We start from the raw sequence: 5,878 nt of genomic DNA on the forward strand, positions 1-5,878 counted from the left end.
CAGCTGGCAAGTGTCACCCCTTACAGGACTTGGCTCCAAATCAGAATGGACTAATTAAAGATTAATGCTCTCTGACAAAAATTAGCAACTGCTTCACATGCTTCATAACAATATTTTCATACTTTTACAAGAAAATTAAAACTACCTAATTGGATTGCAGCTTCAGGAATTGCAGGTATTCTCCTGAACTTCTTTGTATGATAGTTTCAAAGCTGATTTGAAGCTGTATTGTCATGCATTGTCAATCATTCAATTGACTGGCTTCCAAAGCTGCTATCAGATCCTAAGTCAGCTGTAATTCACAGCATTTTAGGAAATATTTTTCAATAGTAACATCAGATTCATGTGAAATTTTCTAGTTGGACTTTAAAAACATGCATCACATCATCAAAGTAAGAACAGAAAGGGAAGTCAACTGTTTAGTGTTCCTACTTTTACTAGAGCATATCTAAAATGGTAAGTAATTAATGTCCATTTTAAGAACTGTTTGATTGCATAATTTTGTAACTAATTAATTAATTTGATGTGGCATCTAAGACTATGTCTTTAATCAAATAGAAATCAAACAAACTATATGAATGAGCCCAGAAAAAGGTATTATGAGCTGGCAGCATCAGAATCAATGCACAGTTCAAGCCTTTGATAGTTTTTCCTATGATGTCAGGCTGAAATGACTCCCACTTTGTCATTAAAAGAAGTTCTCCTCTCAGGATTCATTTTGATGCTCACACACACATTGTCAGCAGAGATTTTATAACAAGCATGAAGACAGTTTTTCAGATGGCTGCTCTGAAAAATGTTAAATGTTCAAAGTTTTCCAGCATCTGTGTATTGTAAGAAAACTCACCCACACAAAACTGAGCTTTCTCCAAGAAAACTTCCCAATTTCTAAACCTGTTTCATTTATTCATCTTTTCCATTATATTTAGACTTAGTTTGCTGCTTTGGGTTTTGATTTTGATTGTCTCCTTGGAGCAAACTGCTTAATGATCTACTTTGGTAATCATAGAAGTAACATGCAATGCTGGGAAGAAGAGATTAGCCTGACTCTCAACTGAGTGTGTACCATCATTATCAGAAATCTGAGCCAATGGTCACCATATTCCCTGGGCCTGCTGCCATTAGGTCTTCAGGGAAAGTTCCACCAGATTTTAAAGGAGGAATGACCTTTAGATAAAATGGCTGCATCCAAACAGTTTAGACATCCTGTTTTAGCTGGAAATGTATGTTGAGCTGAAATTGATTTAAGATTTTTTTTCTGATGTAAATATTCTGCTATAGTTGATCCATATTACTTTGCAATTTGAAACTGCAGCATTATGTAAAATGTAGCACACAGGTTAGTAGCTTTTGAACTGATTATGAAACCTGAACAAGTAGAGAGCTTTAAATGGACAAAAATTCATGATACCTCATTTTTGTATTAATTCAAAGGTGAATGATTTACCAGAAAGCACTAATGTCCTTCCTCGTGAACCACATTTGCAATTTCTAATTTATCATATCCTTCTACATAGGATGCTGTTAAATTAAATAAAAAACCACTCTGAACTATATTTGCAAAATATCTAGAATAATACTTGGATTCACAGAATCATGGAGTGGCTTGGGTTGGAAAGAACCTTAAAGATAATTTAGTTCCAGCCCTCCTGCCATGGGCAGGGACACTTCCCACTAGACCAAGTAGATCAAAGCCCCATCCAGCCAGGCTTTGAATGCTTCCAGGGGTGGGGCATCCACATTTCCTCTTGGCAACATGTTTCAGTGTCTCACCACACTCACAGTGAAGAATTTCTCCCTAATATCTAATCTAAATCTACTCTTTTCATTTTAAAGCCATTTTCTATTGTTTTATCACTACATGTTTTTTGTAAGAAATCCTTCACAGGTGAAAATTTCACATGTAGATAAGAATATATTCATTTTTCATGTGGTCTCATAAGACCCTTGGAGAGCATTCACAGGATATCTCTTTGAAACATCTTTCCCTTAAGTCCAGAGCCAAGATTTTGTATCTGGAGTTGATAGAAAGATGTGTCACACCACGCCTAATCTAACAATTCAATGTTATCTATTGTGCTTCTGAAAAGTTAGTACTTATTCTAGAAAGTATAGAATATACTTGAGGATCATTTAACATGCTGGAGCACCTTACATTAAAGTTATTGTAAAGAGTTTTCTTTTAAATAACCACCAGCACAAATGAGAATCAGAACACCATTAGGAACACATTAAGAACTAATGTGCATAATTTAGTTTCCATTTTTGTGAAATCATGCCCAGGGGTGTATTTAAATGTTGCTAATGTTTAGGGAGGAGCTGGGTAAATTGAGAGAGAACCTAGATACAACCTACCATTACCTAATCTTCCATTAGCTATCTTCTTTCCAAATTATATTGCTAGTCCCTTCATTGCCTGTGACTCGTGATGTGAGAGATATACCACAAAAACACAGCCCTCTGACTGGGCAATCTCCTAATTTAGCCAGAAGACTATGGTGAAAGCTGGATGTCTACATGCAGGCTGGGGGAAGTTATTTTCACTGGGAATAAACAGCTACAAACTTGGCCAAAACGGTCCTTTTCTGGAGGATTCTAATGGTTTTTCTCCACTGAAAAATATGGAAGTTGCATAATCCACATTTCATTTCAGTCCAGAATGCTTGAATGGATCTCAGTGACATCTGTTTGCCAAGTGAGAAACAGGAAACAGTTGCAGAATTTTCCATGGAACTGAAGGTTCAGGTTTGAGCCCTAAAGAATGCAACCTTTGCTTTCAGTAATGCAAGTAAGGACTTAATTACAGACTTGAAACATATGCATGAGAAGGAAGGAATCTAGCAAAACTGACCATACACTGTGTTGCAACACAAGCTCATTGTGGCTTCGAGGGGTTGTAAGAGTGGCCCTCAGGGATGGGGGCTGGAGGAAAGCAGTTTACAGAAAGCTACGTGAGAAAGTATGGCCTCCCTTTATCTGTATCCCACAGTGAAAGTCATCCAAAGTGCAGGACTTTTCCAGGCTTTAGTCATCATATAGTGCCAGGGAGGGTGGCAGTTTACAAAAAAAATTGGTCAAGGTCAAAAAATTGGTCAAATTCTCTCAAACAATTTGCCTAAGCATCCAGTCCTTAAAAAGTAGAATAGCGAGAGTATTGAGCTCCACAAGTTGTTTTTGCAAAACTGAATGAGTATCAGACCACATTTTCAGATCTACACTTCCGAAGTACACTTTTCTCTGATCATCTGCAGTCCCTTCTTACAAGGCATATTTACACAGTTTTTTGCAGGACATATTCCCAAACCAAGAGAGAAAATCACTTCTTTTTCTTTGCTTATTATCCTATTACCTATGCTTAAAATCAGGGAAAGCAAATAGGTTGAAAATTTGACCCTAAACTATATGTGGGAGGCAGGGTGCCAAGAAGTACTGAAACACATGTCAGTTTTGTTTTCTTAGCAGGAAAGAGAGCAATTGTGAAAGCCTGAGGATATCTATACTGGGTGGTAAAGCCAACAGCAGAAAATCAAAGAAATCTTAGCACTAAGCCAACAGTGTAACAAAAAATAGGAGTCAGCTCTTCATGGCCATGCAGATTATCACTCTGATAAGACTGTGATAGAGGGTAAGAATTCTTTCCCAGTATGGTGTTGACACTGCATAAGCTTTAATCTGTTGTTCTTTGGCTTTCGGATCTCTTGCTTCGCAACACAAACACTAACAAATTGACAAAAGCTGTGTTTGCACATTAGAACTACTTGCAAACTAGCATTTCAAGTTCAAGTTTGGACATACAAGCACGCAAAGCAAAATGAAGTGGAAAGCTGTGATTTTAATGGGGATTTACCCTCTTTTGTTCTTTGACCTTTTGCGGCTCTCAGAATACATCAACGCTTCTGTCGCATGAGTTGCCTTATTGGTTTAGCTCATGCTGATACAGCCAAGCAAGCATTCAAGTGCGACTACAAGTGTAGGGTTTGATGGTATATTGCACTCAGTTTCTAACAGCAAGCACAACGGTGCTATCAGCACTACCCAATGGGGTACAAATCCTGCGAATCAGCCCAGGCCCAGCTGCAATCCCAAGAGCAGTGACTCCTGCAGCTGGACAGAGAGAGCCTCAGAGCTCATTCAGAAAGTAACTTTAGAAGGAATGGCTCAGGCAGCTGGCAGTGCACTCAGTCTGGGGGAATCGCCAAGCCAGCTGAGTATCTTTCCTGTGGAAGGTCAGAAAAAGGCAGAACAGCACTGAAACAGTTTTTTCAAGTAACGCAATTTTTTCAAGTCTGATTATTAACTTATGATTATTATAACATACTGCATTTTAATCTATATAATGGGGGATTTTATTTCCCCTTGCCTTTTAAACTTCAAGGACTTCTCAACTAACAAACCTGTAATGGAAGTCTCTTAGTTAAAAATGCAGCAGGAACTGAACAGCTACAAAAGGAACCCACAGGAGAAAAAGAGCCCACAGCAGGAGAAATGAGGGCCACAACAGTGATCAGTCAAGTTGGAGATAGCAGCACTTGGTGGATTACCTATGTGATAACAGGTCGAACATTCTTTCACCAAACTATTAAAGAAAAGAAAAAACCCCAACCACTAGGCTTCTGAGATTTCTCATAACAATCTATCTCTCATTTGAGCCCTCCTTTCAAAAATTCACCTGGATACACTCTACTAATGATACACATGAAATAAATTGGGAGATTTTTTTCCAAGCATTTTTCCATCCAAGCTGCGACTGAAATTCTGGATAGTGGCAGTGGTATCTGCTATAACAGGAATATTATATGGAAGAAAAAGATGTCACATTTGTAGTTGAAATCTGAGAAATTATTGGTATTGATGCTTCACATTGCTGGAGATCACCAAGAGAAAAATATGTGGGTATTGATCAGCTGCAAAATGGATTTGCATTTTGTAGGGATCAGATGCAACATAAAAACTGCAGGTGTAGTTTTCAGAGTTTTTCATATAAGTGATTCAGCCCCAGAGGGACAAAAACTTAAGCTATTACATTGAAAGAATCAGCAAAATTTAGGGGTATACTGGGTATTCAAACATATAGAGCTGTCTAAGTTCAAGAACCTTCATGTTATAGGCCAGTGAGCTGTGATGGAAGAATTGCCGATGTGATCATGAGAAGAAGTAGTAGAAGGAGTTAATGGGAGTTTGGGGAGGGAGCTGTTACAGTCCCATGGGCCTGATCAGAAAAAATCTATCTCAGAAAAAATCCACAGATATTTTCCTCACATGTTGAGGTTCTTTAAAGTTAGGTCTTGTCACATGTAACAGGACAAATCCTTTCATCCTCCTTCAGGATGATGTTTTTATAAGGCAGGTGGAGCTTTTGTTTGGATATCAACTTTACTGCAACTATGCCACAGTTGTATTCAGAGTATGCTTCAGCCAGTTCTCACTTCTGTTGTTTGACTTCATATTTCCATTTCAGGAGAGCTGAGGTAGGGAAAAAAGCGCAGGTGACCCTGTCTTAAGTATGGGATACATCCACATATCTCTGAAAATTAAGATGCGTGACCTGCAGTTGTTTCAGAATTCCCAGAACACAGAAGCACGTTGGACTGCCAGCTTGTACCATCTGTCAGACATAATTCTCACACTCCAGAAGGCTGGCTTTCACACAGTTAATAAATTCCACCCAAATCTCAAAGTGTTTCACATAGGCAGCTGAAGAATACCTCTGATAAGGCGTGCTTGTGCAGCTTAACAGACCTCTGTGGAATGCCATGCCAGCTTTTCCATTGAAGGAAATGGAGATAATGTTCCTGAACAGTGAATGCTGAAACCAAATGATTAAGTAAGAAGTAAATGTACTATAGAAGACTGAAAAGGAAAAACTACTGAAACTGAA

The sequence above is a fragment of the Lichenostomus cassidix genome, chromosome 4, assembly GCF_008360975.1.
Source record: "Lichenostomus cassidix isolate B80296 chromosome 4, HeHo_3.0, whole genome shotgun sequence".
In the NCBI taxonomy this organism is placed as follows: domain Eukaryota; kingdom Metazoa; phylum Chordata; class Aves; order Passeriformes; family Meliphagidae; genus Lichenostomus; species Lichenostomus cassidix.